This window comes from Peromyscus leucopus, chromosome 4, assembly GCF_004664715.2.
Source record: "Peromyscus leucopus breed LL Stock chromosome 4, UCI_PerLeu_2.1, whole genome shotgun sequence".
Taxonomy (NCBI): Eukaryota; Metazoa; Chordata; class Mammalia; order Rodentia; family Cricetidae; genus Peromyscus; species Peromyscus leucopus.
This window is the reverse complement of record NC_051066.1, coordinates 131,396,059-131,418,803: the sequence shown is the minus strand read 5'-3', so window position 1 is coordinate 131,418,803 and position 22,745 is coordinate 131,396,059. Positions and strand designations below refer to the sequence as shown.

Here is a 22,745-nt window from a genome sequence, read left to right as displayed (position 1 = left end):
AGGAGCTGAAGCTTCCCACTAAGAGCCAGCGCCAGTTCACCAAACACGAGGAAGGACATGGAAGCACAGATCCAGTCCCAGCCAACACCAAAGCTGAACAAGGACTGCCATACCAAGAAGCCGAGGCACAGTCCTCAGTCAGGCTGCTCCCATTTTCTGACCCATAAACATGGTAAAAATAACAAACAGCTGTTAGTGAAGCAACGAAGTTTCGCAGTAAGTTACATAGAATAGCTATGGAAATCTACCATTCTTGACAAAAACTGTTTAACATGAATCCAGTAATAAAGAAATGATTATATCCAAATGTACAACAATCTACAGAAAAACAGACACAGATGCCTCAAAATGTGAGCATCCCAAACTATATAAGAGGTAGAGGACTTCCACAAAGAAAAAGCCTAAAGAGACAACCCAATGTAACTCTGAGACAACTGGGGATCTCCAGAAGCTGGACACCAGCCTGGCCTACATAGTGAATTCCAGGTCAGCCAGTGCTATGTAGTAAGATTCTATCTCAAAAAAACAAATATAAATTTTAACAGGATGTGCTAATACTGTTATACTATTATAGTTACTGTTGTGGAGTAGTTTCCTCCAAAACAAAACATTCCATCTTAGAGGGGAAAAAAGGCTATCACTAAACCCTTCCATTCTGAAAGACAGCTTAGAGACAGACTCTCAGGCCAGCAGCGCTGCTGAGAAAAACTCAACACCCTGGCAACTGTCTGCAAGCTGTGCAGGAAGCTCCAGGTTTCTGAAGTTCACGGTCTGTAGTCTCCCATGCTGGGGTGGCTTTTGATGATGCAGCCATCTTTGGGGCATTTCTGCTCCTGTAAGTACCCTCACCCATACTCCTATAAGTAACCCCAATAAAACTTCATTGGTTCACTAAATTGGACTTCAGTGGTGTCTGTACTTTTATCTATTGTTGGCCCCCTATCTGGGGTGAGTAGACACTTGTTTACATCTCCCCAAGAACATGGAAAAAATACCTTTTTTTTCTTCTCAGAAGTAACAAAAAAAACATGTTTAGAGTAAAATGATGACTATAAGCTTTGTTTATTTTCTTTTTTTTTTTTAGAAACTGCTTGTCTAATTTTGTACATGTATGTTTAGTGTATACACACCTGTGTATGCAGGCGTATGTATGCGTGGAGATCAGAGGGGCCATAAGGTTTCATCCTCTCTCACTCTTTGCTTTATTCCTTTAAGGCAGAGTCTCTTCCTGCACCTGAAGCTTGTGTTTTTGTTTTGCTTTGCTTCTCAGCTACGCTAGCAGACTGCAAGTGCCAGTGATCCTCCGGGCTCTATCTCCACAGTGCTGGAGTTACCGGTACACAGGCAAGGGCACGCAGCTTGTTACAGAGATGCTGGGATCCAAACTCAAGTCCTCACAAATGTGCAGCAAGCACTCTTAACCACCAAACCATCTCTCCAACCCTGTTTTCTGGTTCGTTTGTTTGTACACAGGATCTCACTCGGCAGTTCACACTGTTCTGAAACTTATTATGTAATCTAGGCTGGCCTTGAAATCCCAGCAATCCTCCTGCCTCAGCGTCCCAAATACTGAGAACTGAGGCATAAGCAGAAGCCTATACATAACAGAACAGCAGAAACAAAAGAGACTGCCTTAACAAGGTGGAAAGTGAGAACTGACTCCCAATAATTATCCTGACCTCTACCTGCATTGCCCTCTGACACTGCCATACACACATACATACACATACACACACACACACACACACACACACACACACACACACACACATTAAAAAAAAAATTGTTACCCTGGATCTGGAAGCATAACTCAGACATAAAACACTTGCTTAAGTGCCAGTACCACAAAAAACACTGAAAACCTTTAAAAATTAAATAAATAAAAACATCACCTGGGGATGGGAGGCACTGGGGAGCAGGCTCAGTTGATATACAAGCATAGGGACCTAAGATCAACCTCCAGTATCCTCATAAAAATAGGAGTAGCATGGACAGAGACAGGAGAATCACATGAGCTTGCTTGCCCGCTTGTGTAGCCAATTGGTGGGCTCCATGTTCAGAAAGAGACCATGTCTCAAAAAAGTGGAGATGGAATAGGGGAAAAACAGTAGAAGAAATACCAGACACTGACTCTGGTCTCCACATGCACACGCACACTTTTACGTAAGTACCACAAACCCTCAGGAGGGCACAGTGGTACAAGCCTATAATCCCAACCTGCAATCAGCAGGCTGAGTCAGGAGAGCACGACCTGCGCAGTAAGACTCTGTCACAAAAACAATGGAGCAACAGCTTGACAGGTAGGTAAGCTGACAGACAGGACATCTTAAAACGGTACCAGGACTGGACAATAGCCTGGTGGTAAAGCAACTGCCAAGCACGCACAAAGCTTTGGGTTTAAACTCCAGCAACATGCTTAAGGTCCTAGAAGGAAGCCCCAGCACTGTGTGTGTGTCCAACACCGTAGAAAATGGGTTAAATAGTGCACCTTCCCAAGATTCATAGCCACTCAATCTTAAAATGTGACTTTGTTCTTGTAGGGTCTTTGCAGACACAATCCAATACGATCACACTGGATTAGGCTGGGTCTTAATTCTGAGAAGATTCGGACATAGGGACATGCACAGAGTGCAGATAACACGATGACACAGAAGAATACCATGCAGAAACAGAGACACAGATGAGAAAGATGCATATACAAGACAAGGAACACCAAAGATTGTTGGCAACCAGCAAAACCTAAGGAAAGGCACACAATGACAGATTTTTTTTCTCTGAGTGGTTAAAATACTGTTTTAGACTTCTGGACTCTTAGTTAAACTGTACAAGATTAAGATTCTGTCATTTTTAACCTCCCCCCAACTTTGGGGTAATTTGTGGGGGGTGTTTGTTTCTGGCTTTACAAGACAAAGTCTCACTCTATAGTCCAGGCTGACCTCAAATTTGCAGCAGTCTTCCTTCCTCAGTCTCCAAAGTGCTGGCATTGCAGGAATGAACCACCACGCCCAGCTTGTACTGTTACAGCAGACCTAGGAAACCAACACACCCATATCCCACACTTCTATTTATACAACATTCTCTTCCGATTTTAGTTCAAGCTGGCCTCAAACTCATGGCAATCCTCCTCTCAGGCTCCCAAGGGCTGGGATGATAGACAAGAACCAGCCTCATATAATATTCTGTTTTTTAAATTATTTTAGATTATAATTACATCATTTCCCTCCTTCTCTTTCTTCCCTCCAACCTCCTGCCGATGTAACCTCTCCCCTTACTATGACTGAAATTCATGGCCTCTTTAATTATTCTTGCGTGCGTGCGTGTGTGTGTGTGGGTGTGTGTGTATGTGTGTGTGTTCCTACATAAGAAATACATACATAACACTCATTAAAAACTCAAAATTGAAAAAAACCAAAACACTGTAACTAAAAAGCAGCATAGCCAGGAGGTGGTGGCGCACGCCCTTAATCCCAGCACTCAGGAGGCAGAGACAGGAGGATCTCAGTAAATTTGAGGCCAGCCTGGTCTACAGAGTGAGTTCTAGGACAGTCAGTGCTACAAAGAGAAACCCTGTCTCAAACAAACAAACAAAAAGCCAAAATTGCTGGAGCAGAATACAAGTGCTCCTTAGGAGGTGCAGTTAAAAGGAGAGAAATAAATACAAAAGATGGGAAGTAAAGAGCTTCTTTGTGTGTTTGTTAAAATTCAAGAACTGTGTATACAGAAAAGATAAATATACTATAATCTTAATAGGGCTGATTCTAAGGAAGTGAAACTATATTCCAAATGTGATAAGCAAAAACATGCTATTGCCAGGCATGGTGGCAAACCCCAGGACCTAGCACCCAGGAGGCAGAGGCAAGTGGATCTCTCCGAGTTTAAATCCAGGCTGGTCTACATAGTAAGTCCAGGCCAACCAAGGATACACAGTGAGACACTGTCTAAAACAAAAAGCCTTTAATCTTGTTTCTATAATTAAAAAAAAAAATCAAAATTGAACTGGGGAGATGGTTCCATGGTTCAGATCACTTGCTACTCTTGCAGAGGACCCAGATTCAGTCCCCAGCACCACATGGCAGCTTATAAGTGTCTCTAGTTCCAGGAGATTGGATGCCCTCTTCTGGCCTCTATGGGCTCTGCACACACAAGGTATACTTGTATACATGCGAGCAAAACATTCATATACATTAAATAAAAATAAATCAAGATTAAAAAGAAAAAGCAAAATTACCCTTAACCCTCCTCAGCATCTTGGGAAGATCTAAGATTCATTCTTTTTTTGTAGTGCCTCCTTTCCACTCACATGTCTGATGCTTATGTTTTAACTTATGTTTTCCAAAGTTCTTTTCACTTTATTTACTTATTGGTTTTTCAAGACAGGGTTTCTCTGTGTAGCCCTGGCTTCCCTGGAACTCACTCTGTAGACCAAGCTAGCCTTGAACTAACAGACTCCCGAGTGCTGGGATTAAAGCCGTGCACCACCATGACCCGGCCCTTTTCATTTTATAATCTAGCTTTTCATTTCTTCTAGCTGCTCCTCCTTGACAATGAATTTTTTTAAAGATTTATTTTTATTTTTCTTCATGTGTATGTATGTGTTTGTGTGAGTGTAATGCCATGTGTGAGGAGGTACTGGTGGAAGCCTGAAAAGGGTGTAGGGTCCCCAAGAGCTGGAGTTACAGGTGAGCCACCAGACATGGGTGCTAGAAATTGAACTGAAGAAATTTTCTTCCTTCCTTTCTTTCTTCCTTCCTTTCTTGCTTGCTTTCGTTCTTTTTCTGAGACAGGGTTTCTCTGTGTAGCCCTGGCTGACCTGGAACTCACTTTGTAGCCCAGGCTGTCCTCAAACTCACTGAGACCCGCCTGCCTCTGCCTTCCAAGTTCTGGGATTAAAGGCATGCACCACCACCGCCCTGCCCGACACTGATTTTTTTTTTAAATAAAGTATTACTTTTATTTTTACTCATGTATGCCTGAAGCCCAAGGAGTCAGAAGAGGGCACCAGAAGGTTGTAAGAATCCTGGACCCTCTGTAAGAATTCTTGACCACAGAGCCATTTCTCCAACCCTCACATACTGAATTTTTAAACCAAATTTCAACTCTGCTTCCATTTCATAGCTCTAAAATTTGTAAGGTGAACAGATGAATGCTTCTGCATGAATTTCCTATGGAGGGTAAAATGACTTTTCATGTATAATTTTTTTAAAGTCATGTAGACTTGATTGATCTCAAACTTAAAAGCCTCCTAAATGGCATGTATGATTTTTTTTTTAAGCCTTCACAATCAACTGTAGTAGTTGGAAATCTACAACTTTACCTGGTAAATCACTGTGCCAAAATTAGTGGAAATATCAGTTTTAATCTAAATCTAATCTATTCCCTATAAATATGTCAATTAGAAAGAATCTTAAAATAGGGCCAATTCTTAATACTTATCATTTGAGAAACATTTATTATTATTATTATTATTATTATTATATTTACTATTACATGACACACAGAATGCCTAATGTAGAAAGGAAGAGCTGCAATAATGCCAGAGAGAAAACTAACCTTAATATCTTCCTGAAAGGCAAAGAAGAGAAAAATGCAGAGGAATATAGATACATTTTCCAAAGTAACTCAGTAATATCTTGTCATATAAGCAAGATTTATCATCTTATTTTAAAGTATGCCTTCTATTTCTAGCCAATTAAGATGCTTGGTTTATTTTTAAAAATAACATAATTTTATATACCTCAATCTACTTTAAGAAAAATTCGAAATACTTTAATATAAGCCTATATTTACTAATCAAAGGCTCCAAGAACACACATCCATTGCATCTTTTCCCAGCAAAAGAAGGGAATAAACTCAGAGCCACTCAAGGTTGGGAGGTAAAATGCAAACCACCTTCTTTCCCCACAGTAATGCAACCCTGGCTCTGAACACCACAAACCATCTCAGATCCATGGAAGCCCTTCTGCCATTTCCAGCGAATTATCAGCATAGCTCACATGCTACAAGACAGGGTTTCAAGGTTCAATAACAACGAAAAGAGCTTAACTTGGCAATAGTATCTAACACTTAACATTAATCTGTGATAGTTTAAACATAAAATGCCCCAACAGGCTGTGTTTAAACACTTGGTCCCCAGCTCATGGCACTGTTTGGGGAAGTTATGGGACATCTGGGAGGAGTGGGCAGTGGAGGTGAGCACCCTGGAGTGTAACAGCCCACCCAGCCTTTCAGCTCCCTCTACTTCTTGACTGCCAAGGCCCTTCAAACTTCTTCAAACTTCTGCTCCAGTGCCTTCATGGCCTCAGTGGACTGCAACCCTGTAGAGGGTGAGCCAAAATAAAACTTCTCTCCTAAGCTATTCTGTAGGGTGTTCTGTCACAGCAAGCAGGAAATAACTAATACAAACTTGCACCTAATATTCCAATTGGCAATTTCTTCCCAATTCCCCAAACAGCATTCTAGAAAATGGTAGTATTAACACTACAGAAAATTAAATATTACAGAAGTAGTATTAATTACTGTTACCCATTGTTTCTGGCTCTGACTGACTCATTCACTACGGTGCTTTAGAGGATTTGGTGTGTTTTAGAGACATGTAACTAATGCAACACTACAGACGCTTCAAACAGCTTGTGTAAAATTATATCAAGTTCAATTTCTGGCTCTCAAGAAGTTCTTGTTTCTGATTATCTCTTGATACCCACAAATCCTTAAAAATAAAAGACCTTGCTGGGTGAGGATGCAGCTAGCTCATCCTAGCATGTGCAAGGTTTGAGCCCCAATGTCACATATACCACACCTATAGTCAACACTTAATTTGAACAGACATTTTTCCAAAAGACATAAAATATGTGAAAGTACATAAAAAGATGTTTAAGAAAAATGTCTTAAACATCACAAAATACCATTTTTTAACCATCAAGACAGCTATGATTAAGAGGAAAAGAAGTAGCCAAGCAGTGGCAGCCCATGCCAGCACTCAGGAGGCAGAGGCAGGCAGATCTCTGTTGAGTTTGAGGGCACCCTGGTCTACAAAGTGAGTTCCAGGACAGCCAGAGCTGTTACACGGAGAAACCCTGTCTCAAAAATCAAGTGGGGAAAAATAAAAGGGAGGGACACCAATGTTGGCATGACCGAGACAAGACGAAAGGCCAGTGCACAGTTCCAGGGATGTACAACAGAACTATCCCTGTAGAAAACAAGGTACTGAATCTCCCTCCCAACATTAAAAACTGCATGGAATGCAGCAGTTCCACTTCTTATGACATAGGCAAAACTTGAGGAATGTATTGTAAACTTAGTAAACCACTGCCCCCTACCAAACTTGCGAAGGCTGTAACAGCTGATAGGCACAGTGCTGTACACCTGTAGTCTTAGCACTTGGGAGATGGACATAGAAGATTGCAAAATTGAGGCCAGCCCAGGCTACAGGTCAGAGTGGACTACATATTGAGAACTTACCTCAAAAAATAAAAAGTAAAAAAAAAAAAAAGACCAGCCAAGCATAGTAGTACATGCCTTTAACCCCAGCAATCAGGCAGATCCAAGCAAATTTCTATGAGTTCAAGGCTAGCCTGATCTACACAATGAGTTCTGGGCTAGCCTTGTCTAGTTCTGGGCCAGCTCTGTCTCAAAAAACAAAAACAAGAAAAGAAGAATTTCAAATCTATAGGAGAGCTTTCCCTCTTGCAGTAGCTCACATACCTAATAACCATCAATGTATTTATTAAATGCTGATTCGTGTCTTTGTTATTGGCTATACAAACTCATGTAAGGCTGGGCGGCAGTGGCGCACACCTTTAATCCCAGCACTCGGGAGGCAGAGCCAGGCGGTTCTCTGAGTTCAAGGCCAGCCTGGACTATAGAGCGAGATCCAGGACAGGCACCAAAACTACACAGAAAAACCCAGCCTGGGGGGGGGGGGGACCCTCATATAACTCCTTTACTTGGGAATAGGTCATTCAGAATAACTTGAATCCATGTCCCCAGAACTTTGTTACTTATATTTCACAATTTATTTTTCTAATCTTAAAACATTTTAATTTTTATAACCAGTACATTTGTGGGTGTTTTCTTAAAACCTCAAGTATTTCAGTTAATAAAAAAAGTATGTATTCAGCCGGGCGGTAGAGGCGCACGCCTTTAATCCCAGCACTCGAGAGGCAGAGCCAGGTGGATCTCTGAGTTCTCGGCCAGCCTGGTCTACAGAGCAAGTTCCAGGACAGCCTCCAAAGCTACACAGAAAAACCCTGTCTGGAAAAAAACAAAACAAAAACAAACAAAAAAGTATGTATTTAAAACATACATAATGTTTTGAAGTATGTGTATATTGTGGAATATCCAAACCAGGCTAAATAGCAGGTGTATAATTTCACCTACTATGATGTTTTTGTTTTGTGGTTCATATGTGTATGTGCATGTATATGTGTGTGTTTAGAACAAACCTTTAAAGTAGGGTGTTGTGGCAAACGCCTTTAGTCCCAGAACTCAGAGGCAGTGGGTCTCTGAGTTTGAGGCCAGCCTGGTCTACACAGAAGTTCCAGGATAGCCAGAGCTACACAGAGAAACCTTGGGTGGGGGTGGAGGAGCACACACGAACCTAGCTCAGTTGGTAGAATGTTTGTCTAGAATGCATTAATACCCTGGGTTGGATCCGAAGCACTACATAAATCAGATGTAGTGGATCATTCCTATAATCCCAGCCTATTGGACACAGTAGCACGCACAGACCTGTAATCAATCCCAAATCCCATTCATAAGAATAAAGTTGATGACTCTCAAATTGAAGGTTGGACTGGACTACAAAGTAAGACCCTGTCTCAAAATTTAAAAAGTAGAGTGTGGTGGCTCAAGCTTGTAATCATAGCACATGACAGGTTGGAGAAGGAGGATTGCCATGAGTGGCATGCCAGCTTAGGCTTCCAAATGAGATCCTGGCTCAAAAAGAACACAGAAGGACGGGGATGTGGCTCAGTTGGTATAGTTCCTGCCTTGCATGTAAGCAGCCCTGGGTTTGATCTCCAGTTCCACAAAGTGATGCACAATGTATAATCTCAGCTCTCAGGGGGTAGAGGATCAACAAGTTCAAAGTCATAGGAGCTAGTGAGTGGCTCAGGTACTACAAAGCACTAGTTGCACAAGCCTCAGAGCTTGTGTTCAATACCTGGAACCCATGTAATGGCTGAAGGAGAGAACCAACTCTAAAACATATTCTGGGGGCTGGAGAGATGGCTCAGGTGTTAAGAGCACTGGCTGCTCTTCCAGGGGACCCAGGTTCAATTCCCAGCACCCACAACTGTCACACAGATATACATGTAAGAAAAACACCAATGAATATAAAATAAAAATAAACAAATTATTAAAAAAACAAAACATATTCTGACCTCCACTAGAGTATGACCCCACCATTACACAATAATAAAATTTTTAAGTTCAAGATCATTCTTTCCTATGTGGGGAGCACAAAGCCCACCTACAACACGAGTCTCTGTTTCAAACAAATAATAACTAGTAATAATAATGAGCCAAGGCTACCTAAACAGTTGCCCCTTAGAAGGACATGAGTTCCCAAGTTCAAAAAGTCTCCATCTGGTCTGTCATTACAGACTTCAATGTTTACCTAGCTCTTACAAACACCCAAATCTATGAAGTTCTCCCTAGAAAGGTTTCTGATTCAATATAACTTTTAAAGTTGAGGTTTTTCTAAAAGACAAGCAAAGGTGAGAGGATGCTAGCAACCCATAACAACAAATGGCACTGCACACTGTCTGCTGTGGGATGTTCTGTATGTTAAATGTATTGCTCTGATTGGTTAATAAATAAAACACTGATTGGCCAGTAGCCAGGCAGGAAGTATAGGCGGGACAAGGAGAGAGGAGAATTCTGGGAAGTGGAAGGCTGAGGCAGAGAGCCACCGCCATGACAAGTGAGATGTAAGGTACTGGTAAGCCACGAGCCATGTGGCAACTTATAGACTAATAGAAATGGGTTAATTTAAGATATAAGAACAGAAAGCAAGAAGCCTACCACGGCCATACAGCTTGTAAGTAGTATAAGTCTCTGTGTTTACTTAGTTGGGTCTGAGCAGTCGTGGGACTGGCGGGTGAGAGAGATTTGTCCTGACCATAGGCCAGGCAGGACCAGGAAAACTATAGCTACAAATGGCGCCCAACGTGGGGCCAAGCCTGGTTCAAGGAGAGGCAAGACCCCTAAGACTGTATTCCTAAACTACCGATGTCAGTTAAGGTTGTGCATGTGCGTGTGTTAATTTACAGTTGAGAAAACTAAGGCACAAACAGGTTAAACAATTTGGCCAAGGTCACACTGCCAGTATATGAAAACCCCAGTCTCCCTAACTCTAAGCAGTTAATCTCTATAATGCGAACCTTTAGTGTCCTTTCTTGTTATCAAGATTGCATTTTAGAGCTTTGTCCTTATTTACACTAATGACTAAGAAGCAACATACTTTACCTAAATGTAGACAACAGATAAAGATGCTTGCTGCCAAACCCAACAACTCAAGTTTGATCTCCAAAATTCACAGGGTGGAAGGAGAGAACAGACTCCTGTAAGTAATTCTCTGACCTCTACACATGCACTGGAGCATATCCGCCACCGACACACAAATAAATACATGCAATAAAAAAAGTTTTGCTGGGTGGAGGTGGCACAAGCCTTTAATCCCAGCACTTGAGAGGCAGAGGCAGGGGGATCTCTTAAGTTGAAGGCCAGTCTGGTCTACAGAGTTCCAAGACAGCCAGGGTTGTTACACAAAGAAATCCTGTCTCAAGGGAAAGAAAAATTTTCTCTCATAAAATGTGAAACCCAATAAAATAATATCTACTTCCTCAGAAGACAACCTTATTGTGGGGCTGAAGGATGGCTTAGTGGATAAAACAGTTGCTGTGCATAAACATGAGAAACTGAGTTCAAACCCAAGCACCCACATAAAAGCCAGGTATGACCATGCCTCAAACACCAGTGCTGTGAGGGGCACAGCGGGGGACCACTGCTGGGGCTTGCTGGCATCCAGGCTAGCTCTAAGTTCTGCGAGGGACTCTATGTCTGGGGCATAAGGTGCAGAGTTGTAGGACACCTGATGTCCTCTTCTGTCCTTTGCGTACAGACACACACATGTACACATTCACTATACACAAACACACACAAAACAAAAACAAAACCAGAAAGCAAGCAAGACAATGCTAGCCTGTGACTAAGCTCAATATGCAGTTCTTACTATAAATGGCAGGGTATGAAAATGCAGCTCTTTTCTGGAATAAAAAGGTATTTAAATATTAGGGTTACGTTTCTAGATGTGAGAATTGCAAGTTTCTTTCTGGCAAACACTGCTTTTTCTTCTTGCTTTTCTCTCTTCCTTTCTTCTCTTGAGAAGGGTCTCATGTTGACCCAGGGGTTTCAAACTTGCTATATAACTGAAAACAACCATGAATTTCTGATCCTCCTGAATGCTAGAATCACTGCCATGCTTGGGGCCAAACCAAAGGCTTTGTGAATGCTCAGTGGTCCTCTACCTACACTCCCAGACCCACACCTCACTATGTTTTTTTAAATACAGCCCAGGCTGGTACTTAGCAGAATGGCACTTAGAATATATTCAGTTATTTTAAAGAAACCAGGAAATATGAGATAAACATCTTAAATTTCAATACCACACAACCTTTTAATAATATTTATTATATTGAAGTGTGACTGCTGGCAAGTAGCTTTGTTTTCCTGAACAAAAAAAAAAACCAAAAACTTTTAAAAGCAGGAGGAATTTTATATTTGAGTAACCCTTGGGACCTAATATTAAAGATTTATTTATTCATTATGTATACGGATGCCAGATCTCATTACAGATGGTTTGAGTCACCATGTGGGTGCTGGGAATTGAACTCAGGACCTCTGGAAGAGCAGTGGTGCTCTTAACCTCTGAGCCATCTCTCCAGTTATCAATTTAAGCCAAAGCTGTGGTCCACATCTGTAATCCCAGCACTGGGAGATAAAGGCAGTAGGTTAATGAGTACAGGACCAGTGTCAGCTACATAGCAACTTAGACGCCAGCTTAGGTTACATGAGACCCTCTTTCAAAAAATAACAAAACCCACTAACATTTCTATGCTTTGTTTCCTTCGAGTCTTTGTGCCAAAGTTTAAAGCAAAAGTTAAGACAACATGGCCTCTCTTTTTTTTTTTTTATTATTGTTTTAAGACAGGGTCTATCCATGTAGACCAGGCAGACCAGGCTGGCCTTAACTTAGAAGAGATACCTACCTGCTTCTGCCTCCAAGTGCTGGGAATACAGCTGGCTCTGGCTTCTCATTTGTAAAACAGTGAATATTAGAAAATCTTATGTTACTGATACCAGTCCTACATCATGATGTCAACAAAGCCCTAAAAAAGTAGTGACTTAGCACATGAAACAAAGTACAATCAGAGAGTAGACAAGAAGCCATCTGAGAGGTCACAGGCAAACGTTCAGTAGACAGGGGTAGAGTGGGGCACCCCTGGAATCCCAGCACTTGGGAGGATCAAACTTCAAGGTCATCCTTAGCTACACAGCTTAAAGGCCAGCTTTAGTTGCCTCATCTTTTCTTTTCTTTTTTTTTTTTTGGGGGGGGTGGTGGTGGTGGTGGTGGTAGTGGTGGATATAAAACTCTGAGAGATTTAAATCAACTGCCTAAGATTACAGAATACAAAAACTATAACACAAGTCTCCCAGGTATCTTTCCAAAAAGAACTGCTTTGTGAGCTGGGGTGAAATGGCTACTCTGAGGAACATTTGAAGATATTTGGAAACAGAAACAATCTTTCCCAGTACATTTCTTTTCTAGGAAACTTCTTTATTTCTGGTAAGATAGGCTATCATGGAAGGAATGGAAGCTGATTTGCTTCTTTACTGCAGACAGCGCCTTTCCCCCCTTTTTAAAATCTACGTATTTCATTTTCATGCCTTCTAACAATCTGAAACAACTTTGCAATCTCACTGAACTTCTCTCCCTTGTACCCATTTCCTTTCTATTATCTTTCACAAATCACATCATTTCCTTCCTCTCCATAACTGTCATAAAGAGCATAGTTAAACACACCTTTGATTACAGCAAATGAGACTTTACACAAGCCAACCAAAGCCTTGTTCTGTCTTAAGCATTTATAGGGCAACTAGTTAACACAAACTAAATCAAAAGGTCACACGGGTGAAAGAATAATAATATTAATGCTCACAGTGGAAACAAAGTATGACTGAGTAAGCCAAAAGACATGGTGATGATGATGATTGGCAACTAACAGTCTCAAGGTAGGAGACACTAATCCTCAGGAACTGCTCACTTTCCTTTTCCATTCTTTCGCTCTTCTCTTTTTCTTTTGGGGTGCATGGGTGCGTGCGTGCGTGCGTGTGTGTTTGCTTGTCTCAGGTAGTCCAGGCTATCTCAAACTTGCTATGTAAACAAGGATAGCCTTTCACGCTGGATCCTCCAGCTTTGATTTGACTGTCTTAGAGCCTACTATGTAGACCTTGAACTCACAAAGATCTGCCAGCCTCTGCCTCCCAAGTACTGGGATTAAAGGAAAGAGTGTGCCACAATGCCCAGCCTTTCTTAAAAAAATAAATAAAAGTACTACCATTGTGTATGCATATGTGTGAGTGTGGGTGTGCATATGGTGGTCAGAGGACAACTTCTGGGAATCAGTTCTCTCCTTCCAGCATGAGTTCTAGGAATCTAACTCAGGTCATCAGGCTGTTCAACAAGTGCTTATATTTGCTGCCCTGTTTCACTGGTAGTGCTGTGTGTGTGTGTGTGTGTGTGTGTGTGTGTGTGTGCGTGTGTGTGTGTGTGTGTGTGTGTGTGTGTGTGTGTGTGTATTTGTATGCCTGTGTGCTCACTCATGCATGTATGTGGTATATATTTACTTTGTGTACATGAGTATAGAGACTAGAGGTAGACAGATGTCAGCTTGCTTGCTTTCTATCTTTAAGCCTGAGGGCAATTTTTTTAGAATTTAAAAAGAAAAACCCCAGAACAGGCAAGCTGCAAATTTCAGCAGCTGTCAGAAGGGAAATGACAAAGAGGAAGAGCAAAGGGAATGCCATTTAAATCAACATGTTCAGCAATGGAGGTTAAGCACATGGTGGACAAGTACAGCACAGATAAAAGCAGGCAGGGAGTTATAACTTCAAAAAACCAAACAACAACAAAAAAGGAAAGCGTGAGAAAGTCCAGAGTAGCAAGGGAAGCATGATTTGGAAGAGATGGAGGAAAAGAAAAGGAAGTACTCAGAAGAGCACCTTTAACACAGCTACATGGCTTGAGCTCCATAAGCAACTGCCCAGCTCACTCCTCAGTTTTACACCTTTATTTTTTGAGACAGGGTCTCTCTCTCACTGACCCCGAGGCCCACTGACTCTTCTAGGCAGGCTAGTGAATGAGTTTAGAGATTTGTCTGTCTCTGCTCGGTACTCCCCAGTGCGGGAGTTATAGGCACATGCCACTGTGCCTGGCTTCTTAGGTGAGTTCTGGCGACCTAAACTCAGGTCCTCATGCTTGTAAGGCAGACACTATACCAACCAAGCCATTTCCACAGCTCAAATTTTACTCTTTTAGTGAACTTCAAGTCCCTTATTATTACTGGGTTTTGAAGGGGAGAGAAAGTCTCACCAGGTAGCCCAGGCTAACCTCAAATTCACGAGCTCCCTACTTCAGTCTTACAAGAGCTGGGATTACATTTATTAGCCACTTGGTCCAACAGGTTTTAAAATTTTATTCATCTTTTAACTCTTAAGTTTGTATCCTTTGACCAGCATCTCCCCACTGTCTATACCTAACTCTTGGTAGCACCCTTCTCTCCATGTCTAAGAGTGACTTTACTCTATATATAAGTGAGATGGCTAATTTACCTGACATGATGTCTTTCAGGTTCATTTATGCTATACCAAATGGGCAGATTTTCTTCTACTTTAGGGCCAACTAGTATTTCCCACTACACATATACATCACATTATATATGTGTGTATGTATGTGTGTATATATATAAAATACATATAGTTCACATTTACCTATTTACCTATCAACAGACATGTCTATGTTTCTATTATCTTGGTTACTGTAAATAATACTGCCAACAAACCTACAGCAGTACAGGTATTTCTCAGAGACAGTTGCTATAATTCCTTTGGGCATATATCCCAAAATTCCCTCTTCAATTTCCTTACCTAATAGTTCACTTTCATCCTCACTATTTCATTTTACATATATTTTTTCATTCCCCCACCCATTTTTCTCTTCTGTGTTTTTTGGGTTGTGCTGTTGTTTTTAAGGAGACAGGGTCTCACTATGTTACACTGGCTAACCTGGAGCTTGCTATGTCAACCAAGCTAGCTTCAAACTCACAGAGATCCACCTGCCTCTGCATTCTGAGTGCTGGAATTAAAGGCCTGTGCCACCACCCACAGCTCTATTCTTTCTTGACATTTTTTTTCCAGGTTTTTTTTTTTTCTTTTAAGAATTATCTATAATATTCTGCCAAGCAGTGGTGGTGCACGCCTTTAATCCCAGCGCTCAGGAGGCAGAGGCAGGCGGATCTCTGTGAGTTCAAGGCCAGCCTGGTCTACAGAGCAAGATCCAGGACAGGCACCAAAACTACATGAAGAAACCCTGTCTCAAAAAACCAAACAAGGGGCTGGAGAGATGGCTCAGTGGATAAGAGCACTGGCTGTTCTTACAGAGGTCCTGAGTTCAATTCCCAGCAACCACATGATGGCTCCCAACCATCTGTAATATGAACTGATGCCCTCTTCTGGCCTACAGGCAGAACACTGTATACATAATAAATAAATCTTAAAAAAAAAAAAAAAAAAAAAAGTATCTTTCAGCAAAGGGCAGAGCTTGGTTACCAAAATGAGGGCCGCTAATGACATTTAGTAGGCAGGCAAATGATGTCAAGGATGTTAAAAAAAAAAAAAAAAAAAAACCAAACAACAACAACAACAAAAAAAGAATTATTTATAATGTTCTGCCTGCACGTATGCCTGCGCACCAAAAGAAGGCACCAAATCTCATTACAGATGGTTATGAGATACTATGGTTGCTGGGAATTGAACTCAGGACCTCTAGAAGAACAGCCAGTGCTCTTAACCTCTGAGCCATCTCTCCAGCCTCTTTTTTGGCTTCTTAAAGTGAGTCTATTTTGTAATTTTTTCCTTATAATAATAGTACAAATTTATCCTATCTTATAGGACCAGATGTCTTAAGCTCTGAATTTATTTTCTTCCTTTCCTCTTTTTCCAGACAAGGTCTCAATGTATCCCAGGATGGCCTCAAATTCACTATGTAGTCAAAAACGACCTTCAACTGCTTGCTGATGGTAGTGAGATCACAGGCTTGTGCCACTACATCCAATTAATTCAGCATTAGGGATTGAATTTAGGGCTTCATGCATGTTAGGCAAGCAAGTGAACTACATCTCCAGCCTCTTATTTTCGATTCTGAAAATTTAATATGTATTATTTTATTTAGTCCTCATAATAATCCCAGGGAGGTAGAAAAGAATTAACCTATCTATATAGAAGATAGATAACCTGGGGCCAGTAGGACTAAAAAAATTACCAAATGTTGCATAGATTGTCAATGCAAAATCAAACCAGAGCTCAGATCTTTTCTATTTTCTACACCATATACTATGCTGCCTTCTTACTAATTCTTCCTTTTTTTGGTCCCAGAGACAGGGTTTCGCTGGTTGGTGGTGGTGGTGGTGGTGGCGGCGGCGGCGGCAGAGCACACCTTTGATCCCAGCACTGAGGAGGCAGAGGTAGATGGATCTCTGTGAATTTGAAGCCAACCTGGTCAACAGAGCAAGTTCCAAGACAGCCAGGATTAAACAGAGAAACCCTGTCTTGAAAAACAAACAATCAAAGTTAGGATTTCTCTACATATCCCTAACTGTCCTGGAAATCACTTTGTAGACCAGGCTGGCCTCAAACTCACAGATCCACCTGCCTCTGCCTCCTGAGTGCTGGGATTAAAGGCATGTGCCACCGCCACCCGGCAACTTCTATACTTCTTAACCATCACATGTGTATGTTAGGACACGTTTAAGGAGATAAAATATTTATAACACAGCACAAGGGAAAAAAGCCAATTGCTGTTAACCACTAACATTCTCTCCTACACAGCTCTCCACAGCAGTTATGTGACCAGGACTTGCCCTCTGCTCCATACTGCCCCCAAATGTCTCTCACAAGAATGTCACCAGACCTGAAGTTCTCACTGGCTGAGTCACTTCTTTGGGTTAAGGCGTTGTTTCCAGAAGGCCACTGTGAAATGCATGTTACCTGAAAGAGAAAAAGGGTCCATTAACAAAGGACTCTGATTAAACAGATCCATGATGTCCTTGGGAATCTCAAAAAAAAAGTCTTTATTTGCCCCAGCATAAAGCCTTCAAAAAAAGAAAAAATCCACAAGAAAGATTTTTTTATATAGAATAGAACTTCTGGGGCAATGACTCATGAACAATATGGGATAATATCCACTTGGATACGATGGACATTTGCAAATAAGGATGGCCGTACATACACATATCCTCTCCATAAGGGTCATTGTAAAGTCAATTCCTACAAGTCAGATGCTCTAGGGACAGGAACACAGGCCGAGGGAAGTACTGCCTATCCGAGTATCATTAGTTCAAAAAGCAGCAAAAGAGCTCAGCTGGCAGCATCTTCCCACATGGTCACTGCCAGACTGGAGGTGAGGCAGCCCGGACAGCTTCTCATTAGTGCGGCTACTCCTAAGAACAGCTGCAACTGCTATTGTCAGAGGACAAACCTCTCAGCCAGGGAAGGCCACCATTCCACTGAATGAATCCCTTTACTGATCTATACTGCTCAAAATCAGCATCATTTACAGCACAAAAATTAACATGTCTTTCCTGAATGCTTATTATGAACCCAATTTGGCTAAGCACGATAAATACAGAAAGAAACAACAAACTTAAATACTTGACCTTAGTTCTTATAATGGAACCAATCCTCAAACTAAGAGAGGTAAGGCACAAGAAAGGAGAGGGAGCCTCCAGAGACTGGCAGTTTCCTGTTAGTACTAACCCGATTTCCTGAGTCAAACGGAGTAAACTAAACTCATTTCTAGGCTATAATTCTTCATTAACCTCTTATCTAAACAATAAATAGGCATAGGCCAGAGTATTTTTTTTCTCATCTGACAACAGATGCTCTTAGTGGCATACACTTACTTTGGTAAAATGGATTACCAGAGTTGTAACATTTGGTTCCAGCTCTAGCTCTGACTCTTAACAAGTTTTATGTAAAATATTTACCTTTTTTTCTTCTTCATTTATTTTTTTTTCTTCTTCTCTTTTCGAGACAAGGTCTCACTGTATATATCTGATTCATCTGGAACTAGCTATGTATACCAGACAAATGGATCTGTGAGTTCAAAACCAACCTGGTCTACATACTGAGACCCTGTCTTCAAAAACAAAAACAGAAAACTAAGAGACTGGGGCAGTGTAGTAGCATGTATGTTGCATATGAATCTGTGTGCATGTACACATACATACAGACTACTTACTAGATAACTGTTCACTAGAGATATCAGTCATCAATCATAACATACTTCCCTAGAGCACTAACACAACCAGAATCCACTGTTTTGGTTGGGGAGGGGGTGAGGCTCTCACATGGAAGCATAGACTGGCCTGGATCCTCCCGAACAGTAAGTACTTCCAGAAGCTATTTCCAAGCCCCGTTGGCCTACAACCTACAACACATTTGCCATTATAAAGCTGACAATCTCTTCCAACTGTGAAGCTCAAGTACCCGTTTCTGTGACTAGAAGGAAAACACATTAAGCAAACATGGATCGATGTACTGGTAGTTACATAGTCCAGAACTCAAGCTCTTCCAAGTGCATCTGATGGGCCTCTAATTACTCAAAGATGCTAATGACCATATTCTAAGAGAAAAGGAACCCTTTACCCAGACCAGCCCTAAAACAATCCTATCAAAAAACACGGCATTTTTGAAAGTATTGCATAGTATTACATGGTATTAGCAAAATGAGCCATCCAACCCCTAGGTCGGTCCCACCGCCAAGGCCAGCAGCCTCCGTCACTTACAAGGGGGACTTCTGCAACTGTCACTCTCACCCTTTCCCTTTTATCGCCACAGCCATCTTCTTCAAACAACACCAACTTACATCACTTCCTTTCCCAAAAACCTTTTTCTCTAACATAAAACTCAAAACTATTAGCATTGAACTTACAAGTTTTCTAGAATTGGCCCCTTTTACCTTTCTGGCCTTGAGTCCCACAGTGCTCCTCCACTCTGCTTCCTGCTCACTGAGCTCCTTCTCTCCCACATTGGACCTAATTGACATACAGCCTTGTTCTCCTCTGCCACACTCCTACTTATCCTCCTGAGCAGTGGTTCTCAACCTTCCCGACGCTGCAACCCTTTAACACAGTCCCTCATGTTGTGATGATCCCCAACCAGAAAATTATTTTGTTGTCACTTCAGTAATTTTGCTACTGTTATGAATCATAATGCAAATATTTTTAGAGACAGAGGTTTGTCAAAGAGGTTGAGGACCGATACTTTAGACAGAGCTTCAGATGCAGAGGCAAATCTTTGGTCTCACTATGTAGCTGTGGCTGGCCTGGAAGTCACTATGTTGACCAAGCTGACCTTGAGTTCTTACACCACCAAGCCTGGCCCTCATACACATGTCTTGCCACTTCCTTCAATAATTCCCACATTGGTCTCTTCCACTTCCTCTTCTATCTCAAAGCTTTTTGAGCTGTTCTTGGTATAGCCATACTATTGTTTGCCTTAGCAGTTCCCAAGCCCATCCCACCTACCTGATGCATATTTTCAAATAAACTTGTAGAAGCCAATCCTGACCTACAAATCAATCTCAAAAATGAAACCTGAGAGCATCTCCCTTTTTTTCCCAAAGTGGTCCCAAGTAGTCCAGGCTGGCCTCACCTCCCAATGCTACTGAGACTTAAATTCTAGGTGTTGTATATGGTAAACAAGCACTCTACCAACTGAGCTGCATGCTCTACTTTTAAAAATCTCTCCTGAGCTGGGCCGTGGTGGTGTGCACCTTTAATCTCAGCACTCAGGAGGCAAAGGCAGTCTCTGTAAGTTCAAGGCCAGCCTGGCTACAGAGTGAGTTCCAGGACAGCCATGGCTACAAAGAGAAACCTTGTCTAAAAAAAAAAAAAAAAACCCCAAATCTCTCCTGGTCCAGCAGAAGAGCTCACTGAGTAAAGGCGCTTGCTAGGCAAGCCTGACCTGAGTTTGATCCCCGGAACCCATAGGGTGGAAGGAGGAAACACTCTTGAGAGTTACCTTCTGACCCCCAAGTCATGACAGGACATGAACACACAAATAAACAAATCTCAAAATTTCTCCTGAGCCCATCGTGCTGACAGGTACCTGTAATCCCAAAACTCAGGAAGCAGAGACAGGGAGACAGGATGAAATCTGATGCCAGCCTAAGTTTACACAAGTGTATTCCAGAGCTATATAACAAGATCATGTCTCAAAACAAAACAAAAAAACAAAGGGCTCTGTAATTATGCTAGTGGACAAATTTTGGGACCATGGGTCAGCCTGTCTCTTAATGAATGTAAAGCTATTTTTTAAATGGATGTATTTATTATTTTAAATATTTTTAAAAGAAGCCGGGCGGTGGTGGCGCACGCCTTTAATCCCAGCACTCGGGAGGCAGAGGCAGGCGGATCTCTGTGAGTTCGAGGCCAGCCTGGTCTACCAAGTGAGTTCCAGGAAAGGCGCAAAGCTACACAAAGAAACCCTGTCTCGAAAAACCAAAAAAAAAAAAATATATTTTTAAAAGAATCATTTACTCTAGAATACTTGCTTTTGGTTTCATATTATATCCTTGTTGACGTCTATTCTAAAGTCTGAATTCACGAACTCACATACACACAGTACAATCACTGTTCAAAAGAGAATTTCATCTTTTCTAAAACCTGGAAAATTAAACCTTAAAGTAAACCTGTGATGAAGACAGAAGGCTGAATCTCATCAAAGTTGCCTCCCCCACCCTCCCACCCCCGCCCAAAAAGAAAAAAAAAAAAAAACTTTATTTCAGATGAGAACCAAGCCAGTTGCCAACTAACGTACATGGCCTTTACCTGCTTTCATAAGATCTCACGGATGCAAGAGAAGCAACGCACTTAAGAGCATAATGATGGGTGGCTAGGTTGTGTTCTGTAACTTTGAAAGGAAAAACAAAATCCTCACTCTTTTCTCCCCACCCCTCCCTTCAGAACAAGTTCACTACAGCTGTTAAAGAGAAGCAGAAAATTCAGCAAGATTAGGATTCTAAACACAATCAAGAAAACAAATGGTTGGAGCATCGTGAGTTTCGGGTACTTTTGCAAGTTCACCTGGACACATCTCTAACTTTAGGCCCAATGACTACTTCGGGTGCGCTGACCCTCCTACGTTTTTTTTCTCTTTTGAAGTTGGAGCCCAAAACTATGTCTCAAAGCTCGAGCCTTCTACTTTATAAAGTCATGTCCTGATCCGGCTTCGACCCTTCCAACAATACGCTCACCTCTACTTTTTTCTTGGCTACAGAAAAGTACGCTCTCGGAAGGAAGGGCAGTGAGTGACAGCTCCACGTCTGCAAAAGTCCGCGGCGCCGGCCTGGGCCGGGACCACCATGAGTGGGGACAATGGAGGGAGGAGGGGAGTGAAAGACTAGAAGGGGAGGCAGCCAAGGGAGAAGGTCCTCCGCGAGTGGGAGCTTGGAAAAGTCTCGAGAGAGCTTGCCAGGTGGCAGGTGGGCCCGGCCGCCGCCCCTCCAAGGGCCACGTCGCGCGGGCGGGCCGCTGCCACCGGGCCCCGCGCGTAGGCCGGGCCGCGGGAGAGGAGCCCCCCGGCGCGACAGCGGGGCGCGGGGCTGGACCCTGCCCACGTCCGCCGCGGCTCGGCTCTCTCCCAACTTGGGGTTCGATGGGGCCACCGGCTCGGGGAGCCCAGGCCAGGCACTAGCAGCTCGCCTCGTCCTGCTGACCCACCCGCCGCCCGGCTCGGGCCACCAGCCGGAGCTCCGGGCGCCCCCCACGGACACGGGCTGCGGGAAGAGCAGCCTCGGCTCTGGGTCCCGACTCGCGCGCCGCACTCCTTACCGCTCGCATCCCCCACCCCTTTTTATCCAAGCTCCCTCCGAACCACAGCACTGCCCCCCAGTCCGCCCGCGGGTGTTTACCGGGACTCGGGGCGGCGACGACTCCTCAGTCCCTCCACTAAGATGGCAGCCGGTCCCGAGCCCCGACTACAGCGACTAGAGCGAGATCGCACACAGTGCGCAGGCGCGTCCCCTAAGGCGCAGTCGGGACTACAGGCCCCAGCAGGCCTTGCGTGCCAGCCTGCTATATCATTTTCCTCACCTCCAGGTGAAGTGGTCCCAGCCTTGCTCCCTGCATCGCCAAGGCTTTTTTCTTTTCTTCCTTCTCTTCTTACATTTTTCCTTACGTCTTTCTTTTCTTCCTTCCTTCTTTCCTTCTTTTTCCTTTTTTGACACTTCTCCTCTCCACTCCCAACCTCCCCACCCCCGCCAGAACCTCTAAAGACTGTTACCAAACTCTAGTGTGCCTTAGAATCTCTTGAACAGCTTTTAAAAACAGACTGCTGAGCCCCCACCGCCAGTAGATCTGGGATGGGGTGGGGAGTGTTTTATAATTTGCATTTTTAGCAAGTTC

General features: G+C 42.7%; 1 protein-coding gene across 2 annotated transcripts in view; it reads right to left on the bottom strand.

Moving 5' to 3' along the window:
• Positions 1–22,357, bottom strand: part of Itch (itchy E3 ubiquitin protein ligase) — a 116,290-nt gene extending 93,933 nt beyond the window's left edge. Inside the window, exons 1-2 of one of the 2 annotated variants that reach the window (XM_028888965.2) lie at positions 22,253–22,357; positions 17,249–17,325 (exon numbers count right to left, since the gene is read on the bottom strand). The gene's annotated coding sequence lies outside the window, so the exon portion shown is untranslated. The remainder of the gene's footprint in view (positions 1–17,248; positions 17,326–22,252) is intronic. The other variant, XM_037205339.1, reaches the window with a different exon arrangement.
• Positions 22,358–22,745: the final 388 nt, after the last annotated feature.